General features: G+C 43.6%; 2 long non-coding RNA genes across 4 annotated transcripts in view; one reads left to right on the forward strand and one right to left on the reverse strand.

Moving 5' to 3' along the window:
• Positions 1-26,371, forward strand: part of LOC116071019 — a 134,377-nt gene that overhangs the window by 55,206 nt on the left and 52,800 nt on the right. The window contains exons 4-7 of one of the 3 annotated variants that reach the window (XR_004110674.1): positions 8,640-8,781; positions 9,708-9,820; positions 11,020-11,201; positions 13,589-13,701. This is a non-coding gene — a long non-coding RNA (uncharacterized LOC116071019). Of the gene's footprint in view, positions 1-8,639; positions 8,782-9,707; positions 9,821-11,019; positions 11,202-13,588; positions 13,702-14,970; positions 15,533-26,371 lie in introns of those variants that run through there. The other 2 variants (XR_004110673.1, XR_004110675.1) reach the window with 2 other exon arrangements.
• Positions 4,222-4,763, reverse strand: LOC116071020. The gene is made up of 2 exons (XR_004110676.1): positions 4,647-4,763; positions 4,222-4,449 (listed from the first exon to the last, which is right to left on the reverse strand). It is a non-coding gene; the product is annotated as an uncharacterized LOC116071020 (long non-coding RNA).

The following is a 26,371-nucleotide window of genomic DNA, read 5'->3' on the forward strand; positions in this document are numbered from 1 at the left end:
ATTGTAAGAGTCTATCTTGAGCCTGTAATTCTCACCTTGAGGACTCAGTCATCTCTGGCTTTTAAGGTGTGGTATTCTCAGTGGCCACTATGGATGAAAGGCAATATTCTGCACATGGGAATCCTTTCTAGGGTCGGGGAAGGGCAATGGCTTCATCTTGTGGCTTATTGTAGTCATTATTCTAATTAAAAAGACACACAGTGGCCCTCCCCTTTGACTATCAGAACACTGAGACAATGGACCGCCAAGACTTTTGGAGCTTCTCCAGGAGTCTCTCATGCTGTGGGAAGGAAAGGGCTGAAGCCAGCAAGAGGAGGACCTTGCTTGTCTCTCAGATTCCCACAGTTCCAACGACTCATAGATGACCTTGCAGAACAGACTGGAGCGAAGACAATGCTGGCTGGGACCACACTTTGATCCGGGCTGTTCCGTGTGCTCATCTCTTGCCCTCTACTTAAACCTCATGCCAGGACCCTGAGGTCTCCTTTGCTCCCTTCCCCAGTGTAGCCATATTTTCATAAGTTTCCTTTTGTTGCTTTTCATTATACCTTCTATGTTTAATTGGCCTATTGAGGATGTGTTGTCCAGCCTGGCTTGATCAGCCCAGGCACAACTAACAATTCCTGTATCACTGGGGCCTGCATCTAGGGCCTTGTCTCTGTTAAGAAGGTACTCCTCCACTGAGCCACACCCTGCTAGAAGCTCTCAGTATCCTGTGCCTTCTCTGAGAGGTGCTTTACCTTACGTGTTCCCCACCTCCTATCTTTCCCTCACGTTCCCTGCTCATTGTCACAGCTCAATACGTGTCTGGCAGTGTTTCACCAAGGTCATTGTGGCACCTGAGCTGGCACTCCCTCTACTGCAGCTGGGAATAAACATCTATCAAGGGGCACCTCTGCCTATCTGAAACACCTCCAATGACTTCAAGGGAGGGACCATCAGTCCAAGAAGGCCCACATCTGCTGGTTTAGATGACTTGCAAGCTATGGGACCATTTTCCACACCTTCTAGGACCTCAGGTGTCTGGCTTACACACAGGCAGGACTCTGGTCACCTTTTCCGGTGCCATCAAGCACTATCTGTGGAGACCCTCCCCCACCCCTTGGACCCCATGGGATGTTAACTGCCTGACTCACGTTGGGGCATCACATTTCTAACTACTCCTGACCCCATGGAGGCCCTTAATGTGATCATGGGGTCTATCCTGTAGCAGATGAGGAAGATGCGTATGGAAACTCACCGGGTTTTGCTTTGAATGTGGGGTTATGTGTTTGTTTGTTTGTTTGTTTGTTTAGAGAGACCGGGTTTCTCTGTGTAGCTCTGGCTGTCCTAGAAATCACTCTGTAGACCAGGTTGGCCTTCAGCTTACAAAGATCAGCCAGTCTCTGCCTCCTGAGTGCTGAGATGCAAGATGTGCACCACCATGGCTGGCTATTTAATAACTCTTATTGCAAGAGTTTGCTCACATGAAAAATAGAAATTACAGACTTCGCCCTGGATTTTGAAAACATGATCCCTTATGCCACAAAAGTGCTTGGTCACAGGGAAGGAGCACTGTCACCTCTCCTAGCCTGGTCTCTTCCTCCTCTCACTCCTCCCACTCCTAGCTTCTTTGCTAATGTGCTCAAGTTCCATGCAAAGCCTGGTACTTTTTTATGAAATGAATGCCTGTACAATCACCATCCTGATCAAGAAACAAAATGCAATTATTGGCTCTAGAAATTTCCAACAATAAGCCCTTCCGTTTCCCTAGTGGTCACCACTTTCCCAATTTCTATCATTTCCCCTTTGCGTTACTATGTCCATAGACATCTTCTGGGTCAGTAGCTAGCAGGCATCAACCTTCCAGCTTGCCAAGACTGCTTGAAGTGCACCATAGTTACCAACTCTTTGGCCTACACAACCCTGTCAGGCCAGAACTCTGGCTGCTAGCCCTATTGCACAGGTGAGGACGTGAGGCACAGCTTAAGGGACCCGCCCAGGCTCACATAGGATTTGAATCCAGACCTTCACTCTCTAAAGCACATCAGTCATGCTGCCCCTCAACTAAATAAGCTATAGAAGCCACACTGACAAATGGGGGTACCTACGGATTCCCCCAGATATATAAGAAACAGTCTACAAATCACTGTACTATTGCAGCCTTAGGACTGAGACAATCCAAACATTGCTCCTTGCCAGTGATCCTGGTTTAGAACTATGTGTGCACACTTGCTTGTGTGTGTTTTCTTTCTGGACTTCACAGTCCTTACAAAGTTTTACCTTGTTACCATCACCTCTGGTGATCTCTGGCAAATTCAAGTTACTTCAGTTCCAGTGTCCCCTCCCCCCGCAACCCCCCCCTCCCCCAGAGTGGTTGGCCTAGCAGATCATACAACTTCCCAAATATCTGACCATCACGAATTGCTTTTCCTTAAGATTTATGTGTCTGTGTGTGTCGAGGTGTGTGACTGTGTGTGTTCATGTGTGCCTGTGTGTCTGTGGATGTACCTGTGTATGTTTGTGTGTGCTGTGTGCATGCAAGAACCTGTGGAGTCAGGTGTCAGATCCTCTGGAATGAGTGATCTGAGGTTGTGAGCTACTGTCTGAGTGCTGGTTACTGAACCAGGGTCCCCTGTGGGAACAGCTAGTACTCCTAACCCCGGATACTCCTCTTCAATCCCAGGCTGCTATCGTGATGGCCTTCCTTAAACTGTATGAAAGCGTGTGTCCCTGTATCTTCATTTGTTAATTCTGTACCAGCAGAGAGCTAGCTAAGTGTTGGCAGCATTCTAGTATTGTCATTTCTGTGGCCCATCACCAGTTTCTGATTTCAAGTAAGTGCTAGTCCTTCCCCACCTGCCCAAAATATGAAGCTCAAGCAACCTAAGAGATAGTCTGGGGTTGTCTTACTCCTGATTGGCTAAAATAAAGATGTGACAGACAATAGCTAGAGCAGGAAATGGGAGGGTGGAACTTCCTGGCAGGCAGAGAGACAGGAAGGACAAAAGCAGAGGTGGAAGATTCCATGTGGACACCGAAGGGAGACCAGAGCTGAGCAGGGAAGTAAAGAGCTAGTCACATGGTAGGGGTAGGCTAGGAACTCGGGTTATGTTAGACAAACTAGCAGAGAGACTTCATCAGCAAAACACTCACAGCTTTAAACTGGATAGACGTTTCTGTGCCTCATTTATACCCCAGGCGGGTCTGCAAAAGCCCTGCAATAAATTGCTTAAAAAAAAAAAAAATCTCTTCCCTGACTAAAATAGGTAAGGAAACATTTATCTGCCAAACAGTCCACTCCAGAGGTGATGACTAATCCCAGCCAGGGAGTCTCAGTTCTTAGTTTCACTAGCTCTGTCAGCTTGGGCATCTCAGGGTTTTATTGTTAAGAGACACCAAGGCAACTCTTATAAAGGAAAACGTTTAACTGGGGTTGGCTTAGAGTCTTAGGGGTTCAGTCCATTATCATCCTGGTGGGAAGCATGGCAGCCTGCAGGCAGACATAGTGTTGGGGGAAGTGAGGTTCTCCATCTTGATCCACAGGCAGCAGAAGGAGACTGTGGACCGCACTGGGCATAGCTTCAGCATAGACCTCAAAGCCCACCCCAACAGTGACTCACTTCCTCGAACAAGGCCACACCCCCTAATACTGCCACTCCCTGTGGGCCAAGCATTCAAACACGTGAGTCTATGGAGGCCATACCTATTCAAACCACCACACTTGGGCAAGGAACTTTGCCTTTGTGCCTCAGTTTACTTATTGATGAAAGGGGACTGTCCTTCTTACTGGATTGTTTTATATATGAAGAGGAATAACACAAAGTACCCAGAATGGACAAAAGTGGCCAGTGAACACTTACCATTGATTTTATGTGTGTCTTAAACTCTAGCTCAAGGCATTTGGATACTTAGGTTAGCTACTCCCCTTTACGTAATATATGGGGTGTGGTACTTGTTAAATATTGAAAGTAAGTAGTGTCTGCCATTTGCCTTACTCCTTTGAAGAAAACTAGGGGTTAGGACCCCAGCTCAAAGACAGCTTGCTATAGAGGTTTTTGGGTAGTCTCATATTCAATCTGTTAATCATGTCATCGCTGATAGAGACGTAGGGACTGTTGTCTATTTGGAGGAAAGTCTCCCATTTCTTCCCATTGTCCTTTTCACCTATGCTGTGTCTCATTGGCCGCTCTTCACCAAGATTCAAGAGATATTCCAAACAAAGGAGGGTAGAAAGGGAAATGTAATTAACTTTATGTTTTATTTGTTACTAATTAGTGTGGAGAGGAGCGAGTGAGGCTGGTTGGTACACACCTGAGATTTTAGTCATCTAGGTTGCCCCAGTCTTCAAAGACTTGCCTGAGTGACAGCCACCGGGTATCAGGGCAGGCAGTGTTGCTGAAGAAAACATGTGGGTGTCAGCTACAGCCACTCCCTCTGTGATCTTCATGAAGGTGTCGGCCTCCTCACCTGCAAAGCAGAATGATACTCATCTCATTGTGAATCCTTAGAGACCAGTGTCTGGGAGATGGGCACACCCGAGTATTCAGGAAAAGCTAACATAGTTGTGCCGACTCTTCTCAGTTCATCTCAGAGCACAAAGTTAGGAAACAAGTTGGTGAGAGATAACAGTAGAAGTTGTTGACCAAGTTCTACTAACTGCGTACTTCATTTGCTGGCTGTATTGTCACGGTCTTCCCAATATGCCGCCATGGTTTAGAGACCTTTCAGTGTTATGGAACACTGACGGAGTCTGGAAGGAAACCAAGTCAGGGATCTTGCAAGAGGCCTCTGGAGCTGACTCCACTGGTCACCTCCTGAAGCGTCATGATGACATAGGCACTGGATCATTGTTGAACAATGTTCCTACCTGCTCAGTGGCATCCTCTGTCACAGAAACTGTGGGATGCTGGATTACATGCTGTTATCTCCATCTTCTGGTGAAGAAACCGAAACTGGACGAGGTCAGACACCCAGTTCAAATGCACGCTTAGTGCTTGGTGGATGGTAAAACCTGTAAGCCGTTTCATGGCTTCAGAGCCAGGCTCCTTTTGTCTCTTGAGCTGTCGGGCTGAAAATAATGCATTGGTTTCAACTCCAAGTCATTAACTTCAACTTTGTTCTTATCTTTTTACTGCCTTGCAGAATGCCTGCTTCAAAAGTATTTTTAAATTCTAACACTATTGTACATGTTTTAATATAGATCAGATTCTGCCTCAAAATCTGTGTTTGTAAATGGACAAACACACACACACTACAGTTTCCATCTTGAATGTCTCCCACTGGCTCTACATTAAAGGCAGGGTCTCCGTTGAGGTAATATGGGGGGAACCAACAATTGGGCCTAGCTGGGGGTCTTTGGGTCCTTAGATATGTATTCTCGAAAGGGACTGTGAGACCCCATGGCCACTGCTTCCTCCTCGACTCTTTTTCTTCCTGACAGTGAGGTGAGTGGGTTTGCTCTGTTACCCACTCCACACCCTGCCATCAGGGGCCCCCATTAGACTTGTAAGAGCAGTGGATCCCGCTGATCATGGGCTCCAAAACACGAGCCAAAATAACCCTGTCTTTTTATAAATTGGCTATCTCACACATTTTATTATACCGATGGAAAGCTGACTAACACAGTACACGTATGTACGTATTAATATCTTCTCCCATCAGGAGCCAGTCTGATAGCTCAAAACAAAGAAGCACATCCATGCCAAGCATGGTGTGGCATGCATGCCCATCCCAGCACTGAGAGCTGGAGCAAGTGCATGGTGAGTCTGAAGCCTCCTATCCCAGAAAGGCTGGAAATAGCGGGTAGGGGGACCCAAACCACAGATGGTCTGAAAAATAACATGGAAGCAGATTGCTTCCCTTTAAAATGGTCACTCTAGGAACCAACATAAAATGAAAAAAAAAAAAGATAGGGCAGACTACTGAAATATCCTTCAAAGAGTAGCTGTGATTTGAGTCCAAGGGATAGTTTAGAAATGAATACAGCAAGTCATCAAATTCTCTCATCACAACTGAGATGTGTGAAGAAAAAGTCACTCCTTTTTCTTCAAGACAGCTCTGAGCTCTGCACAAGCTTCTTTCCTAGAGGCAAGAAAATTTAGATTTGCCAAGAAACAATATTCTGATTTCTTCTAGTCTAGACAGTGTCTTCCCATGCAAGCATTTAGTCTCTTTGATTGTGTGTCATACCTAGATTTCTATTACAAAAAAAAAGAGATACTTCTTGAGGTAATTCAGCTTCTCGGATACATATAACCTTTCAGAGTGGGCCTTTCCTGTTTCCCCTGGATCGGGTCTCCATACTGTGAGTGGTAGTATGAAATCTGTGCTCTGGTGTGTCTGGACAGCCAAGCCTTCAGGTTGGGGAGATTCCTGGATAGGGATGGCTAATCTGATTTCTCAGAGCCATGGGGTGCTGACTTATGGCTGGAGTCCCTCCTTTTAGGAAGCCTTAGGGCTCCTTGGGTTCTGAGAAACAGGAAGCCATGGGGTCACCTTGTTTACCTTCCACCATTTATACACCACTATCTCTGAACCATGGTAAACATGTCCCCAATCTATAGGGCTACAGCCTCCTTGTGTTGGTCCTGGAGAACTTCCCCACTCTTTGTTCTCTATGTCCTTTGGCTCCCACAAGCCAGTCTGGAACTTTCTAAAATAGCCCATCGTCACCCTGAGTTCTCTCCTGACCTATTAGCTCTCACCCTCTTGCTCTTCTGCCATCTTAAGTTTTGCTTCTCATTTTGTTGCTGTTGTGTTCCTTGAGACAGGGTCTTATTACTTAGTCTGACAGGCCCGGAATTTATGTAGACTAGGCTGGTTTCTAAATCCACAGAGATCCATTTGCCTCTACCCTCTGAGTGTGGGGGCCAAAGCTTTGTGCCACCATGCCTGGATTTTTCTCTCCATTTTAGTTTACTAAAGAGATGGAAGAGATGGAAGAGATGGGTTTTTTTTCCCAGCATTGGTGAGTGTGGAAGGGGCTAGAGACCAGCGTCTTCCCAGCTTGAATCTTATACAGATTGGTAGATAGAGGAATTCGGGCTGGCTTTCAACTGTATTGCCTTGACTCTTTGTTTTTTTAATTAAAGACAATTAATTAAAAAATTTCAGACCATCTGTGCTGGCTACGTGGTTGAGGTCTTGAATTTGCAATCTTTCTGCTTTTATCCCGAGTGCTGGGATTATAGGTGAGTGCCACCACACATTTCTTCGGTGTGTAAGATATACATAGTCCTGTGTATGTGTTGGTACATATTGTACACTTTACCAGAGATCAACACATAAAGAAATTCTTTAACATTACAATTTTTTTTGAATTAATTAGGAAACACAAAATGAGTTCTTGGTATAGTCAATAATGTTCCATATAATTAAAAAAAATTATCTTGCCTTGCACCTCATTCTAGAATCCCATGTTTCCCTGAAGATTCATGGGCTATTAAAAGTATAATGTCGATCCTTCTGATGCATAAAAGCACACTTTAGTTTTTGCTTTTATTGGAAGCAACTTGAAAGTAATAGTTGGTTTTTCCTTAAAGCAGTGCTCTGTAAGTCAACCCTTCCCCATCAGGGTGGACGAGGCAGGCCCACCTTGCTCTTACAACTGCTGTGTCATGATCTGCTTTAAGGACAGACATCATTTGCAAGATGTCGTTCATAATACACACTTAGATTGTGTGACAACCCTACCTTTGCCACAGTGTCTCAGAAAACACCCTTGTTCAAGGACCACAGACACACAAGTGTCACAAGAACCTAACACGGGAAGTGGTGGCACTTGATCCTTGGCTTTTGACTAATATAAACACAAACACCAGTGCTGCCAGAAGCCCCAATCCCAGGGGTTAAGCCTCTGTCTCACGTTGGCCCCTACATTGTTAAGCCCCCCAGTGGTTCCAGGGAAATGGCAGCTTTAGCTTAGGTTTTTCTCTAGTGAAAACTCCAACAGTATTGGCAGAGAGAGGAAAGGCCAGTGCTCTGATCAGTGTGCCCCAGTGCAGACCTGCTCCTAGGTCCTCCAGTGATCCCAGCTCGTGGATGAGGGCCATGGACAGTGGTTGAGCCGTCCCACGGCCATTAACCTAGATAATCCCTCAGAGATGTGCCCAGAGGCTGACCTAATCTAGATAATTCTCACAGGCATGCTCAGAGGCTTATTTTCTCAGCGATTCTGAATCCTGTCAAGTTGACAGTCAACATAAGCCATTACATCACATCAGAATAAAGCTGTAATGCCTAGCGCTTCACCCTTTAAAGATCAGGGGAACAGTGGGTTCTCTTGACGATGGTCAGGCATAGCAGCTATATGCTCGTGTCGCCGTCATGGAGAGGACAGTGGGAATCACTTCTTCAGGAGAGGCCTGGCTTGCTGCTCAGGGTACAGTCTAGCTCAGGTGACTGGAGGTGCAGCCGCAGATTTGTGGCTAACCAGTGTGCAGATTTCTTCTTCCATTACTTACCATATTATCTTATCCAAACTACCCTTCTGGATCAATGAAGAGATGGTTCCATTCACTCACGTGCTGGTCCTTGGGCCAGGGGGTCAGGGTCGCATAATATAAAGCTTAGAATATCAAGAATCTCAGAAGCTGTGCCAAGGTGGACTTTCAGAGGCATCCCAGAAGACAGCAGAATAATGAGCAGTCTCTTTGCAGGCTGGTCATGTGTCCCCGGAGAGAGCATCCTGCTAAACCCCGTCAAGAAACTCCTGTCAGGATTTCTGCAAGGAGCGACACTGAGAAACACGTGATCATGATCTCTGCGCTGGCTAGTTTCTTTATGCCAACTTGACACAAGGTAAAGTCATTTTGGAAGAGGGAGCCTCGATTGAGAAAATGCTCCCATCAGATCAGCCTGTGGAGAAGCTTGTGGGGCATTTTCATGTGGGAGGGCCCAGTTCACTGTGGGTACCCATGGGCTGGTGGTCCTGGGTGCTGTAAGAAAGCAGGCTTAGCAAGCCATAGGGAGCGAGCCAGAAAACAACATTGCTCCATGGCTTCTGCTCCAGTTCCTGCCTCCAGGTTCCTGCCCTAAGCTCTTGGCTTGACTTTCCCTCCATGATGGATTCATAAGCTATGATATGAAATAAGCCCCTTTTCCAGGAGATGCTGCTGGTTACGGTGCGTTATCACAGCAAAAGAGAGATAACTAAGACAGTTCCTTTCCCAGCAAGACCAAAGCACACTTCCGGTTGTCAATTTTGTCTGTTTAAACCCCCCCCCCTTTTTTTAACACCCTGAAACTCAATGACAGTTCTTGAGGATCGATATGGTCCAGTGACAGTGAATTGATTGTTCCAGCAGAGATTTTTAATGAGATTGTTCACACCATTCAGGAGCCGCCATCTCCAGCAGATCACAGTGACAATGGTGGGGACCTTGTGAATAGAGAAAGTGAAGCAACCTTCCTGCTCATTTCTTTTTGAAAGCACCAAGCCCTAAGCAGCCAGGCCTTCTTGTTAATTAGTTGTTAATTATTGGGACAGCTCGTGAAATGGTTTTTAAAGAGCTGGTCTGGTGGCAAATAAAAGAACCTATCACAAGAGACTGAATTGAAGTGCAAGGAAGGGAGAGAAACGCTTTTACGCAGTTGACTGGCACCAAGGAAATTCTAGCAACCTATCTTTGGGGTGCAAGACGGGAGGTCTTGTAGAAATTCATACGAGATACTGGAACACACAAATTAATAGAAGTTAGCAATCATCTTCCTCTATTTTTTTCTAGACCAGAAGACACACGGAACAGAGAAGAGGTGACCTACCTAAGGTCACGCTTCTGGTTGGTGTCCTAAGAATCAATAGAATGCGGAGTTCTCACTGTTGTCAGGTCCCATGAAGGTAAGTGTTGGCCATTTGGCTCGAATCGTCTATGCATACAGGCTTCTGGCCTGCTTATTTTTCTTCACCTTCAAGGAAGGCTATGAAAGAAATAGGTCAAAGCCACACATTGCCAGATGTAGAACTCTCATGCACCACTATAGCCAAATTCAACTATTATTGATATGTTAAAATGAATGCCTTTAAAGTCCTGATAGTGTGTGAGCAATTATGTCATTTGCTCCCCACTCCTGTAGAAAGTTAATTCGTTACATGTATACGTTTAGAATGTTAGTTTCAATAACTATCTTGGCATTTAAGTGTACTTTTTATGCTTTTACATTTGTTTATTTGTGTGATTGGTGTGTGTGTGTGTGTGTGTGTGTGTGTGTGTGCATGCGCACACACATGAGCACACATTTGGACATGTGTATCACAGCATACGTGTGACCATCAGAGGACAACTTATGGGAGTCCTTTCTCTTGTTTCTACTCTACGTGGGGCCTGGGAAACGAATTCAGGTTGTCAGAGTTGGTGGTTAGCACCTTTACCTGCAGAGCCAATCTATGTCACCAACTTGAAATAGATTTTAGGAAAAAAAAAAAAACATTTTTTTTTTTGAAGGTTCAAAATATACAAAACAAGTAGCTGAGCTTTTTTGACACCTCTGAGCTGCCTGGCTGGAAGTATCACTTCAATCAGCAACAAAAGCTAACAGAGAGTCAGGGCACAGTTTTCTTTAAGCAGAGCATTCCGGGCTGCACAGTTGTAGAGTTGGCATAATGGACCCATCCATCAAGGGCAAGCGTAGGCTAACTACACACAAACTATTCTTGGAAAAACTGCTTGGGAAATGTCATTCCTGTTTTTATTCTCTGTACTAGCCGTGCCTACCTCTTTGGGTAGCTCTGTGACAGGACTTCAAACATAGCCCATCCATTCGTCTTTTAACTTAAAACAAACAAACAACAAACAAACTAGGGGCAAAGATCTCAAATGCATCTTTATTCTCTGCTGAAAAGTTGTTATAATACAGGAAATAAAATACAAAAGTCACTGTACCATGGAAGCTACGTGTCTAACTAACACATGAGAGCTGAAAGGGAAAATGCAGCTTATGCTTCGGGGAGCCTCTCTGCCTCTTCCAGTCGCTCTTTCAGCGGTGCCAGGATTACTTGAGCACTGTAAGGATTTCTTGTTGTCTTATTTCTCTTCCAAGATGTGCTGAATGGCCTCCATGGCTCTCAAACTTGAGATGCCTAAGGATCATCCTATGAACTGACACAAAATGTACAAGCCCCTCAGCAGACACAGAGATTCTGACTCACTGGGAGCCCTGGACTGGGCAAGTCTGACAAACTCTCCGACTTTTGTTACAGGCCTTGGTACACAGTTGAATGGGTATGTGTTCTTGTCTCTTTAAGTCGTTGCTTTGATCCCTCCCTTTGGATGATTTAATCATGAGGTGTTTTAGTGCAGGCCTCTTTTCAGCCCTCCTATCTCTCAGGGTCTGCCTCCTTTACTTTTATCTCTGACAGAGAGGATAGAAGGTAGCTAGGACAAAAATAAAACTAAACAAAACACCCCCCCTTCCCATTCAGCTCTGCCCAGCAGAGGAACCTCTCTCCTAGGCACTCTTACAGTGTCCGTTAGCATTCATTAGGAGAAGGCATAGACCACTTGGGGCCAATCCTGCGAGTTGGACTTATAATCAAATGGGTAGATTACTATTTTGAGTTGAAAGCAATGCATAATTATGATGCACAGCAACTGACATTTTGGCTTGGGCCACCGTTACATCTATAGTATTGAATGGAAAGTTTCCAAACGTTCTCTGTCATGATGCCAGGCAGCATGATCAGGCTATCCCAACACGGATAACCAAACACACAGGCGGCTTGCAGCCTGCTATGGTTCTAATTGATTGGGTAGCTGTTTTCATGGGTTGAGCATCATTTACAGGACAGAGTCTCAGGCAGACCCATTGATAACTATTCGTACTACTGGAATTTTTGTCTAACTTTTCTTCTGCAGGACAAAATTGCAGTGAATCTCTCAACTTGGAGCGTTCTTAAAAACACCAACTGTCATGAACCAAACATTACTTCTTTTGCACGTGACACGAGCCATTCTGTGGCTCACATTCTAAGTGAAAGACCAAGCTAGGTGAATGTTTGCCCTACAACATTCATTCCAGGCATTAATTCATGACAGCCATGACCTCTCCATGCTATTGTGTCTACTATTACAGGCATTACCTTCCAAAGCATGCAGAGCCTTGGGAATTTAATACCTTGAATTCTGCAGCCAAAAGATGCCTTGAGCTGTCTTGGCCATATCCTTAGCTTGGCTTCCTCCAGATGGTACTGTGCTGATTCATTTCCTGGTGTGCACTTTGAGCTGATTATTTTATTCTTTCAAAGAATGTAATAAATTGCAGTTTGCTTGGGGTCGGGTGACAATTGGGTGGGCTGGGGTTTGCAATGGAGAAAGAGTACTTTAGTTTATAATAAGAAACATGTGATTTAGGTTCATGGAATAGGCTAAGGAAGTATTTATAAATAATTATATGTCTGAGAATGTGTTGTATACATATATATGTATATATATAATTATAATACATGGAATTCTAGTTAAATATAAACATTTGTTCACTTGGTAATGCAAAACTCACCACAACCTTCCTGATGCTGTGACCCTTTAATAGACCTTCTCATGTTGTATATTATTTTTGTTGCTATTTCATTAAGTATAATTTTGCTACTGTTATGAGTCATAATGTAAATATCTGTGCCTTCTGATAGTCTTAAGCAACCCCTGAGAAACAATCCTTCAGTCCCCAAAGGGGTCATGACCCACAGATGGAGAACTGCTGGTTTAGGAACCAGTGATCTAGCTCCCTCGCTCGCCTCACCTGTGCAGACCCTGGGCCCGATCTCGGGAAGTGTCCAAGCACTATTGATTTGGGTGTTAAGAGGAGAGTGGTAAGGTGTATAAAAGCAACTTTTAGTCTCCTGATGTAATTGTCATCTCAGAAGCTTACTGCCTCTGTCTGCTAACCTAGCCCTGGTCCTGGAAGCTTCTAGTCTCCCTATAATCTTATCTAGACCTAGAATGTTTTCAGCCTCTGAGACTTACTGCTGAGTAAGCTCACCCTTTCTAGTTCTTTCTGAACTCTGGCTGGCTGATTCAGTTCAGCTGTTCTGGCTCAAACTCCTCTCCAAGCAGATTCAATCTGGCTTTTCTATCAGCCTCTGACTGAATTGTTCTGCTTGGACTCAAACTCTAGCAATCCGTTGTGATCTTCTGGCTCATTCTCATTCTCTGGTGGTCAGTCTTCACCTGAGTCTAGCTTGTTCTCTTTCTGCAACCTGTCTTTCTGTGCTGTCCCAGTAAGACTGCCTCTCCTCCCTCCCTCTGAGCTGCTCCCTCTTCTGTTGCCTTCTCCACCCTCTCTCTTGTAAGAATTGCACATATCCTATCTTATCAAATCTTTCTCTGATGCATCACTTTTCTGCCACTCAATTTGACATTGCTTTCAAACATGGGTGCTTCTACAAACTTAAGTTACCTTCATTGTTTGGGATTAAAGGAGTGTACCAAGGTTGTGTTGGTATTCCAGTCAGAAGGACTAAAGGCATGTGCTAAGGTTGAGCCACACCACAACTAGAAAGAGTTTTGTTTTTGTTTCGTTTTGTTTCTACAGTAAGTAACACAATCTTAGGGTTCACTGCAAGATCAAATATCCTGCATTACAGTTCTTAACCTTTGTCGTGCCTGACTTCCAGGGAGGCATCTGGCATGCCTGTGACTCCTGTGATGGCTGGAATGGAAATGTCCCCAAAGTCTCAGATATTTGAACGTTTGGTTCCCAGTTGTGGGACAGTTTAAAAAGGATCAGGAGGTATGGTTTTGTTGGAGGAGGTGTGTCACTGGGGAGGGCTTTAGATTTCAAAACCCCAGGTCAAGTCTTCCTCTCTCTGCCTGTACCTTTTGGCTCAGACATGAGCTCTCAGTGCTCCAGTGCCTGCCATTCCTCCATGTTGCTGTCCTTCCCTCCCTGAGATCAGGGACTCATCCTCTGAAACTGTAAGCAAGCCACTGAGTAAACACTTCCTTTCATAAGTTGCCTTGGCCATGGTGTTTTATCACACAAATAGAACAGTAACTAGGACAACTCCATTCGTTTTGTTTCTAGAATGTCAACCTGCAGTTGGTTTCCCTCCCATCTTCCTGATGGCATTTTCTGTCAGTGGCTATGGCTTGTCCTTTCTCATTGCCCAACCTCTGAGCATTAGAGTCATTTGAACACAGTCCTTAGGTCTTGTCTCTAGCTATGTGTGTTGCCTCAAATCTCAGACCTGTGTATCCACCTGTCATCAGGTTTCTATGTAGACGTCTCAGATCTTAAGCTGAGGTTAGGATGGCATCTCAAAGCTCATGCATGTGTGTGTGTGTGTGTGTGTGTGTGTGTGTATGTGTGTATGTGTGTATGTATGTATGTATGTATGTATGTATGTATATATGGGTGCATATGTGTGAATGAACACTCACGTGTGCCTGTTCAACATTGGTGTCCTTTCTATCACACTCTGTCTTATTTTTTGAAACAAGGTCTCTCACTGAACCTGAAGTTCACTGATTGGCTAGACTGACTCACTAGGGAGCCCAATATTCTCTTGTCTCTGCCTCTTACTGCTTGGATTATGAATGTGCTTTTTACATGGATGCTGGAGAGCTGAACTCAGACCTCCATGTTTGCATAGCAAGCCCTTTACCCACTGAGCCAGCTCTCCAGCCCTTTGGTGCTCTTAATTAAAAATCTACCATCAAGTCTCTCTTCCTGCCATTTTCCTTAGTAAAAGCCAATTTTATTATTGTCCTTACTCAAACCAAACCTGGCAAAACTTTCTTTTCTTACATATACACTTTTGATTTTTATATTTTAAAAAATTATGTGTATGTGTTTGTGTATGGGAGAAGTGGATATGTGCATATGTGTGTAGATACCTACAGAGGCCAGAGGCATCTGATCCTCCCAGAGCTTGAGTTAGAGACAATTGAGAGCTGCTGGAGACTCAATTCCTCTGCAAAAACAGTATGTGATCTTAACCACTGAGCCATCTCCCCAGCCCCTGTAAGTATTTTTATTCTTTTTTTTTCTTAACAGAGTGCAATGCCTACCATACACACTGTTCCTACAAAACTACTACTTGTCATGGATTCGAATTTCTAATTAGGAGACAGAGGACGGTGGAACATCTAACTTGTGTTAGCTGTTGACTAGTGTGGTAAGAGAACACCGGCGCAGGGCGGAGGGCAGAGGCTGAAGGAGGAGGGTGGGACACTGCCGCTTCATTAGGAGACACTTCGTGGAGAAGGTGGATTTTGTCTGAAGATCTGAAGGCAGAGAGGAAGTGCTGCCTGACAAAGAACCCTCTAGAACAAGGAGGCCCAATGTGCAAAGACACCTGGAGTAGAGATTCTGGCCTTGGCAAACATGTGTACTCCATTCAGTCCCTTAGCTCTCACCATGGGCTCGTCATCTGAAATACAGCCTCCACCCTCACTGTTTTATCTCTTCTTCAGACCACACTTTGATAATCACTGCCTCATTATTTTCATGGTCTAATTTCTGGACGCCTATATCTGCACCCCCACCCCCACATCTCTTCAGTATAGGTGCTATATGATTCTATTAAAACAAGTCTAATCATGCTAGGTTTCAAAGTCTCCCATGGTTTCACAAATCACTTGACACAAATGCCTTGAATCCTGTCAATTGCCTGCTCAGCTCCCCACCCCCAACCCATCACTAATATGCCTAAACTTGCTCACTCAGTCTCATCTCCAGCCCTCCAAACTTCTCCTGTTTTGCAAGCTTTGGAAGTTAACATTTATCTGGCATTAAGAACAGCGTGTGTGGTAGCTACTCAATAGCTCCTTGTTGAAAGGGTACTGCTCTGTCACAGGAAAAAGGGCTTGAGTGCATGAATACACATGCTGTGGTAACTTATCTCTATGACATCCCTCAATGGCCCATGCCTTCTGGCTGCCCTGCCTTGGTGTACTCCCCTCCCACATTAGATCAGAGTGAACTTATATGACCCAGAGATTATGTGATGGTGTATCACTTCCCAGATTAGATTACAAGACAAAGTACAATCACTACTTTTTCCTCTGAGGGAAGCCAGTTGCCATGGGAGCACTCATCTACCCTGAAAATGAGTTCAGTGGCAAGTCACTAAGCCCCCCATCTGATAACCAATACCATCCCCCATCTAATAACCAATACCATCCCCATCTGATAACCAATACCATCCCCCATCTAATAACCAATACCATCCCCCATCTAATAACCAATACCATCCCCCCATCTAATAACCAATACCATCCCCATCCAATAACCAATACTACCCCATCCAATAACCAATACTATCCCCCATCCAACAACCAATACCATCCCCCATCCAACAACCAATACTACCCCCGTCCAATAACTAATATCACCCCTCATCCAATAACCAATATCCTTTTGGCAGCCACCAAAGGAAATTTGCCTGCTCATAACTAAGTTTTCGTATGGCCACACCTTGGGCCGATATCTTGACTAAAACTTCACAAGTGACTGTCCAAAGCAGAACCACTTAGCTGGTGTTCTCATTCCTGGCATATAGGTAGCATGGGAGACTAAAATGCCCTTACTGCTTTATGGTACTGTTTTTGGACAAATTTGTGCCTGGATTTGCTATATTGAAATGCTGTATTGGAAATCTAAAATGTGAGTAGACTCCTGCAATCCAACATCAAGTAAGAGCCAGGAGGATAAAGATGACAATGAAGATAAAGATAAAGCGAAAACACTAAACGATTTTGAAGAGACAGCCACTGAGGCTAATGGTCCATGAGGAAAACATCACTCCATGTGAGAGAAAAGAGAACCTTTTTGAGCGCTAGTAAGAAACTTAGCGTGCTGTTGCCTGGGACAAAGTAGAAATGCACCTGTTGACATGGGGACATCTATCTGAGGAGATTTCCAGGCTGAGTACTGAAGAGTCTGGGTTTAGATTTTCTATAAAATGCAATGAGACAAATAAGCTAAAAGAAGAGCTATTTTAATATTTTGATTTTTAAGTTTTTTAATTTAAAGTAAAAAATTGCTATATTTGAAAGTTCCTAGCCTCCGTGGGTGCCTCAGTGATAGACTGGAGAAAAGCCTTCTGGGCAAAGATGAAATCCAAAGGCTGCAGAGGAAAGCATGATAAGAAGATAAAGCCTACCTTGTGCTTGTAAAATCCTTTGTTAAGATCTGGGAAATATCCAGGCAGTGCCTTAGGGAACAACTGAGAGAAACAACAGAGGCTTCTAACGAGGTTAAAGGTCAGACTCCTGGGCAATCCTGACGGCAGCCTACAATCCAGGAATGATCCTCTCAGAAGACTGTGGCTGTGGTCTTAAGAAATGTAATGAGCATCAGTCATATTTCCAGGGGAGCCACAACTTTTATAGTCTTAGTGAGGCCATTTTTAGTGTGGACCCAAAGAGACATGGACAATTTAAAGTGAAGAGGCCTCTGAGCTCCAGGAAGAAGAGAAACTGTGGACTGTGTGTATGGAAAGAAAGACACTCTGGAAAGTGCAGAAGACAGAGTCAGGAACCATAGGGAACTACTCTCTGGCTTGGGCTCTTAATCAGGGAAGGACTCACGTAGGCCCTGATAAGTTTCCGGACTGCTATGGACTAGTGCATCCTGTGCGGTGGCTATCTTTCTCCTTTGTGTGGTCATCCCCACATGCTATCCTTGTATAATGGGTTTCATGCTAGGTTTCAGCAGACAGATAACCTATTTCTTCACAGCATAGGCCATAAAGGGGAAAACAAACAAACAAAAACACCAGTAACTACTAAAACTTTTATGTGAAACCAAATAGGAAATTGAAAAAAAAAGTCTTGAGACCAGTGAAGATGGAAATACAGCATAACAAACATAGGGTTCAGCAAAAGCAATCCTAAGGAGCGGTTTATTTTATTTTTTATTTTTTTTATTAGATATTTTCTTTATTTACATGTAAATTTCTCCATTCCCAGTTTCCCCTCCAAAAAACAAAGAAACAAACAAAAACAACAAAAATAAACCCCTGTTGCCTCCCCCTCCCCATGCCTGCCACCCCGCCCTCTCCCACTTATTGGCCCTGGCATTCCCCTACACTGGGGCACAGAACCTTCACAGGGCTGAGCTCTAAGGAGTGGTTTATAATGATTCACTGGAGTCGAGAAATGGACTTGAGGAGTCTCGCTGGGCTTCTATAGAGGCAGAGCTGAAGCAATGGTGAGATGGGTGTGAGAACCTTGGAAGGGATATAACTCTGCATGTGAAAAGCCACAATCAATGGGTGCCAGGAGATGAGTCTCACGTCCCAGGTCCAAGATGGCCTTTGGAGACCTGGATTCATGTTGGTGCAGATAGACCTCTTCTCCAGTGAGTCTGTGTAACAGGATATTTCAGAAGGAAGGCACGTGACTCCAGTGACTAGGTTAGGAAGTACACGGCAGCTTCTAAGCTTTGTTGGCTCACCGACTGTGAGAAATCAGCTGCCATAATATGGGGACACCCAAGCATCTGTATGCTCCATATGCTCCTGAAATTCTTACTCAGAGCAGAGAGATAAAATGTTCATTGTTTCATTGGGAAACTAAGTTTTATGAAAATATTGTATGTAGCAAAGCATACTCAACACAAGTAAAACCTACACGTTTTCCAAAAACTTAGAAACTGAAATCTTATGACAACCCTCACTGAAGTGGGTACATTTATTGTCCCTGTAACAGATGGCTGGTAGAGACTGTTAAAAGAAGTAAATTTTTTGTTTTGCAGGTTTTTATTTGTGTCTGTATAATATAGTATTTTAATTACCTCTCTCTGAGTTCGAGGCCAGCTTGGTCTACACAGTGGGTTCCAGGGACAGACAAGACTACATAGAGAGACCCTGTCTCAAAAAAACAAAACAAATAGCAACTATTTGTGTGAAGCCAAAAGAGGGCGGGTGTTTTTGTTTGTTTGTTTGTTTAATCTACCGATGAAAATGGAGACACAGCAAACTGAAATATACAGGACACAGTCAAAGAAGTCCTAAGAGGAAAGTTGATGGTGATAAGTGCCAATATTGACAAAGAAAGATCTCAAATAAACAGCCTAACTCTATATCTCAAGGAACTAGAGAAAGAAAAAATGAGGAAAATCAATACAAAAGTTAGTAGAATAATATACATAGGAAATACCAGAGCATAAACGAATGAACCAGCAGTTAGAGAATCAACATGTTGTGGTGGAGCATCAATCGGCCCATGAACATCAGAGAGTAGAAACAGCATTGGTCTAGTAGCCATGGCAACAAAACAAGCAGAAGAACACAATAACAGCTAGGTGTGTAGTGATGATAAGGAAGTTATGGACAAGATACTGATTGAAAGTGCACTCAGAGTACACTTGGGATTCTAGCCATAACATTTCCATGCCTTCCCCCAGCAAGTGATCTTGGCAGATGCTGAGTCCACAAGAGTGGAAGTGTGGTTCAGTGATACAGCTCTCATAGGATCATTATCCACAATGGGATGGCACTTTGCAGTGATAAAGCCTTTTAGACATCGCTCACACTTCTATAACCATTCATTCATGCTCCTGTAAGCTCAATATACTAACTGGTTTCCACCCTTCACTTGGGTGGGCTCGTTCCCTTGGTCTGTCCCAATCTGGGGCAAATAGATGTTTATTTATCTCTCCCCAGGAGAAGAAATGCAACAAACAGAAAAGATCAGTGAAACTTGAAGCTTTTTTTTGAACAGATTAAAGCTAACAAACTTTTACTTAGATTAGTAAGAGGGAAGAGTCAGATAAGCAAATGGCGTCATAAATGAAGGAGAAGACATTGCGGTTAGTACTGCAGAAGCACAAAGGACGAGAGGCTAATATGAACAGGATTTCCAACAAGCTGAAAGACCTAGAAGAGATGGGAAGATTCCTCAGAACTGCAGCCTAACAGGATGGAGCCACAGACAGAGACAGAAGGGATTAGTAACCAGTGTGGAGATGGAAGCATCTTCAGGACCTCACTCCGGCTTCCCAGTGGTTCCCTGGTTCTTGTGATCTCAACTGACCTATTAGAGATGTTAGGTAAGGTTTCTTACAGAGCAATTGGGTACACTCTCATGGAGTGAGACTGGACAGTGGCCAGAGAGACCATTACTCTGAGCTATATGTTTAGTGTGACTCATAGTACTTTCTGAAGTCTCTAGGGTAGAGAGCTTTCCCAAGGGGCATTTTTCTGCTCTAGTGATTGACAGGCCTATTTAGATGAATTCTTCAGTGGGAAAGACAGTAACAAGTCTTTGTTCTTTACCAAAAAGGCCTCCAGCAATCTTGGGATCTTTTTGGGTAGTTCAGACAGGCTCTCCTCCCCATGACCAAAGATCTGACTCTCACCCCATTTTTTTCTGAAATCATTCAGCGGCACAGATTAGCAGGAACTAAAGAAAGAAAACTAGAAAGTATAAGGAATAGCCAGGCTTTATTTACCAGAAGCAGGAAGATCTTCCCTGCCTGGACCTCAAAAAAGCATGGTATATCCCGCTTTCTCACCTATGTCAAATCCATAGTCCCCTGTCATGGGATCTTAGATCTTAAGGGCAACTGCGATATTTGCTCTCCATTTCCACATGCCTGAAGAAGGGCAACTATGATGTTTCCCCCTTTTATAAAACAGGGGGGCAAGATGAGGTCCAAAGCAATTATGAAGGAGGAGGCCCATCCTCACCGACCTTCAAGCATGCTCACTTCTAAGTAGCTAACAGTATCAATAATCACGAAGTCTGGAGCCTAGAAGTATGTAGTAAAGTGCGGAGGGGGTGCCGGGTAGGACTAGAAGGGAGCCCATGTCCAATGTTTAAACTCTCCTGAAGTCTCTGTAATAAGAGGAATTTAACCGAAACAATTAGCTTAGTAACATCATGGCACTACCCACTGCACACGCAGCCCCATACTATTGAAACCCTGAGAGTTAGAGGCTAGCTCTGAGAACCATGCTCTGAAGACCACACTCTGAGGACTACGCCCCGCTGTGAGAAAAACAGAGCGGACCTCGCACCTTGGTACCTCCCCATCTTCAATAGCTGAAAAAGGACTGCAGCAAGAGCTTGCAAGCCTCTCTCACTTCCTCTCTCCTGCTCAGGAGAACTGTGAGAACGAACTGTTGATCTGAAAGCAACCATGATTTGCTACAGAGGTGCGAGCTGGTAGAGAGACCTGTGAAATCCCACAGAACACAGGAAGTGTCTAATTCCGCTGGATTGGGCTGGTGTCAAGGCAGCTGACATCTTCAGAAGCCGAGAGCCTCCAGAATCCTTTTTGATAAGGAATGTCATCTGCAAGGGGAATCCCTACCTCACCATTTACACAGAGTTCAAAGGAAATGCAGATTTAATCATTTGGTTTCTGTGTGACTTTCAAGTCAAAATGAAACTAGAATGTGAATATCAGAGCGTGTGAACCTTTTTGGTAAAAAGCCTGGGTTCCCCTCTTACTGCTGCGGTGTGTAGAGGATTGTGCAATGTAATAGCAGCAACTCAAGATATACAAGGTCTCTGCATCACCTCTCAAGATGACTGCTGATGCTGGGAGCTGAGCTGCAGAGCGCAGCAGCTCATTGTTTGGGCCAGAGTGTGTACGTGAAAATGACTCACAGCACATTCTGTTTGCATTCTAGTGCTCCGTGAATGGATTTACTTCAAAGAACTCTTTAAAAATTAAAGTTAGGGGGACTGAAGGGATGGCTCACTGGTTGAGATTACTGACTGATCTTCCAGTGGAGCCGGGTTCAATTCCCGGCACCCACATGGCAGCTTATAACTGTCTGTAACTCCAAGATCTGACACCCTGATGCAGACGTACATGCAAACAAAACACTAATGCACACAAAATAAAATTAAACTTAGAATGCCACCTAGCAGGAGTGAAATTAAGTTCAATCTCCAGTGCCATTTATATATGCATATATATGCAAATATATACGCATATATAAAATCAATCAATCTATTCATAATTTATATTTCTCCACTGGTGAACAAGAACTAGAACACACGTTCATTGTTCAAAATGAACAATGAACAAGAAACAGAACAGAAATAAGAATAGGGTTGATGACCAACTCAAACAGAACCAGTGTGGTCTTACACAAATAGGTTCCCTTTTCTTGTCTCATTTAGACTAGCCAACTGGTATACCCTCCATTCTCTCTCTGAGTGTCTGATGCCTTCAGTAACATATCTGAGTACAGCCAGACGCAATTCCTACTGGTTACATGGCTTGCTTACTATGAGAATCTTACATATTCCAAGATGTTTTAAAGTTTGAGTACAACTGGAAACTGTGGATAAAGGCTCAGGAGATAAAAGCATTTGCTCTGAAAGCCTGACTACCTGATTCTACTTCCAGATCCACATCAGGGTGGAAAGAGAACAAGAACGCCAGAGTTGTCTCTGACATCCACGTAATGCTATCACATGTTTGCCTCCATATATATATATACAAATAAATAAGTGGAGCACTGCCTGCTCTTCCAAAGGACCCAAGTTCAATTTTCAGCACCCACATGACAGCTCAACACTGTCTGTCACTCCAGTTCTAGGGGATCCAACACTCTCACCCAGACATACATGCAGGCAAAACACCCATGCACAGAAAATAAAAATATAAAATGATAACCAACAAAAACATATAAGATACCAATTATGAGAACAAACTTGGGGTCTCAACCTTTATAAACACTTCTTTGTAAGCAGGCCATGGAACCAGTAGGAAGGCACTGTGTCTGCATGCACTCAGAGAAATGCAATAGTCTGTATCCATTCTTCTCGTTATTCCCAGGGTGCCCACCTTGGTGAAATCTCTTTTTTCCAGTTTTCACCATTATTCACTTTTAAATTTGTGTTTTAGGAGAGGCAGCTGAGCTCTGCTTATTGGTGCTGCCAGAGAAATGACACTTTTTGGGAATCAGCCACTCGAAAGAACGTGACTGAAAAGGGAGCGGAGGGATGGAATGGCCCCAGGTACCTATGGTTTCCTTCCTGTTCCCTTGTCATTTTGAGGTTCTTTTGAAATATTTGGATTCACTTTGAACTAATCTAATAGGAAACCCTTGTTCCTATATTGTGGGGCTCCTTCGAGTCCCTAGATTCTTTAGAGTAATTTGGGCATCTGTTTGTTGGGGCAAGCTTTGTCTTAGGGGACCCTTTCAAGCCAATCTGCACTTCTTTTGTGCTCTTTAGGATTCTGCTGGCATGACATGGAAGCTTGAGTTCTGTGCCTGTGAGCAGGGATAGGATGTAAGGCACACAGAGACAAGGATATTTGGGAGATGGATATTATAGTTTCTGTAACCCTGGGAAATACTAAGTTGACATTCTTGCTGGGAGGGAGGGGGGTTGGAAGTGGAGTGGGGTGGGACACCTGAGGAGGGATTCTAGGTGACTAGTGGTTTTATAGACTTAAAATGCACTGAATTAATATAATTGTTTTTATATGTCATCTAATGAATCAGTCTCTTGCTGTCTGTATCTACGATGATTGATTTGATGAATTTTAAAAATAGGCTGACAGGAGCCATGGACTGATTAGACATCTTATTAAGAGGGGCTAGAGGGATGCTACATGGGTAAAGGACTTGAGTCCTTGACTGAGGACTTGAGTTAGACCCCTGGATCCCACAGAGTGAAATATTCCTGTAAGTTGTCCTCTTACCTCTGTATGTGCGCTCAGTGTCTAGTAGACCCAGTTCCTTATTTAGAAGGAACCCAGCGGCCCAGAGATACGTAGTGATTGGTTAGCATGAATCTTGAGCTATGGCAAACCTCTTTGTGGTGAGACCAAGACCATTGGAGTCTGAAAACAGCATAGGGCAGAACTTCATCCACCCTACACCTGCAAGCTGAAGTTGCTCTTGGCATATCTAATATGAAACGTGTGTGTGTGTGTGTGTGTGTGTGTGTGTGTATCATAATTATATAGAAGCTGCTAACTTTTTCTTTTTCCCCCTTCTCCCCTCTGCTTCTCTCTCTTTTGAAAACAGGCAGAGGGCCAGCTACTGACCAGGTCTAGGTACACTGCAGACATTTAGGAGTTAACACTGAATCTGAATCTGAGGTTGTGGAAAACTACTGGTCATTTTAAAACCCAGCTGTTGTTCCTTGCTTAGAGACCGAGGGATAGCTTTGCAGAATTTAGTCACACGGATGGACCAGAGGTGTCCTGATTTTATTCTGTCCTAAGTATTCCTTGGCTCTACTCTCTTTTAAAATGTAGTTGAGATTATTCATAAGTATGTTTTCCTAAATGGCAAATGTACAGAAAACTGTTTATGCTTGCTTTCTCCCTAGGGCTCTGAAAGGGTAAGCCAATTCGAGAGCTAAGAATTCTAATTCCATATGTAGAAAACTGAAAGAATTTAAATCGTGTTTTAATGAGAAGGAACGCGTGAAGGGTAAGAATGCGTTTTATAGTATTAAGAAATGATTGTCTACGTTCAAACTTTTATAAAAGGGTGTTCTGAAATATAAATCTATCTAGAGATTTTCTAAAGGCAAATGCATTTCAGTGACATAAAACTAGAGCACAACTCTTTGTTCTCAATAGATCTCAATAGATCTTTCTGTTGTTTTTATTTGTTTGTTTGTAGACAGGCTCACTATACATAGCCCCGGCTTTCCTGGAACTCACTAGGTAGACTGGGCTGGTCCTCTGCCTCCCGAGGGCTGGGATTAAAGGCATGTGCCTGACCTAACAAATCTTTCTTTAAAATGGTGTTTTGTTCATAGTAACATCTGCAAACAGCCAAAACAAAACAAAAAGTGACAATAAAAAAGAGAGAGAATTTTTCAGAAAATAACAACAAAATCCCTGGCTTAAAGGACAAATATTTGGCATGTTATCAAGGTAATCCTTACCTAGGACGTCACTTACGCTTTCTGCTGAGTTTGTCAAGCTTTTTAATACTCAGGAAATTGAGACTTAACAGAGTCAAGCTTCAGTTGAGCATCTCCCTATGTTAAAGCCCTTCAAATGACTACTGTGTGAGTGCCTATTATTTTAGGGCGATCCCAGTATACTTAAGGTCCTGTGAGTCAGACCTGAAATCAGTCAGTGAGCTGACCTGAAATCTCAGCATTTAGGAGGTGGAGGCAGAGATCAAATGTTCAAGAGTATCCTTAGCTACATAGCAAGGCCAGCCTGGGCTACATGAAACCGTGTCAAAATAAACAACAAACACTGCTGTGAATCTATGACAGGAATGAATAAATCTATGTGTGTGAACTTTTATCTGAAAGTTACGTAGAAGTTAGCAGACTTAAGGACATGTCAGTTTAATATGTGCAAAACTACAGGCACTTCTTTTTAACATAATATGAATTTTGCCTAGACTTTCTACATAGAAAATGACCAATAGAAAATTTGATGTTTCTGTTCTTTGAAGGTTCAAACATTTAGGTGGAAAAACAAACAAACAAACAAACAAACAAACAACAAGCCTTGCCACCTGGGTGGTCCTGATATTAGAAATGTGGTCTGCACTTATTTGCTTTGACCACTGAATGTTCTGCTGTACACAGGAGACACATCTGTCCATCAGAGTGAGTCTGTCTGTGGTCACCAACATCTTCCCCAAAGTTTGTAAGAGGTCTGAAGTTTTGACTGCTGACAGTGCTGTGGACATATTATTTGACTGAGTCAAAATCTAGATTTTACTTCAAAGGTCGAAACTGGATCCTTATATATGATCTGTGTGAGTCATTTCACAGGGTGAACATTTTTTGGCTCTTTTGTCTGTTGAATGTGTTTGTGTTCCTCTAGGCTAGTCGCTCTCCATCTTCCTAAGGCTGTGACCCTTTCATATGACTCCTCATGTTGTGGTGACCCCCCCCACCAACCTGTAAAATTACTTTTGTTTCTACTTCAGAACTGTAATTTTGTTACTGTTATGGATAGATATCTGATATGCAGGATATCTGATATGTGACATTTGACCATTCCCCTTCAAAGGGGGTCACAACCCACCCATTAAGAACTGTTGTTCAAGTAAGCCTTCTTAGAAGAACACACTCCCATGCCAATGTCCTCCAAACTAGAATGAACACCAGTGTTAGCACTTTCCAGGCTAGTGCTCCTGCGTTCCTAAAGTGTGTTGTGGATGCTGTTTTTAACCAAGGTTGCCCATTCAGACACTATATTGCATACAGTATTTTACGCAGTGATTGGTCATTGGTTACCAAGGACTGCATCTGTGAACACACACGTCCGACTTTAGAAAACTTTTTTTAGCTACTGATCCTTAAAAAACAACTTTAAATGGTTCAGTGGGTACAGGTACTTGCACATAGACCTGATGACTTGGGTTTGATTATGGGATCCCCAAATCCTATAAAATGTCAGAAAAGAATCAACTCCTAAGAGAGTTGTCTTCTGACCTCCACATGGGTATCACTGTGACACTGGTAGTCCTGCACTTACACACATATTTTACACA

Source organism: Mastomys coucha, unplaced genomic scaffold (genome assembly GCF_008632895.1).
Source record: "Mastomys coucha isolate ucsf_1 unplaced genomic scaffold, UCSF_Mcou_1 pScaffold22, whole genome shotgun sequence".
NCBI classification, from domain to species: domain Eukaryota; kingdom Metazoa; phylum Chordata; class Mammalia; order Rodentia; family Muridae; genus Mastomys; species Mastomys coucha.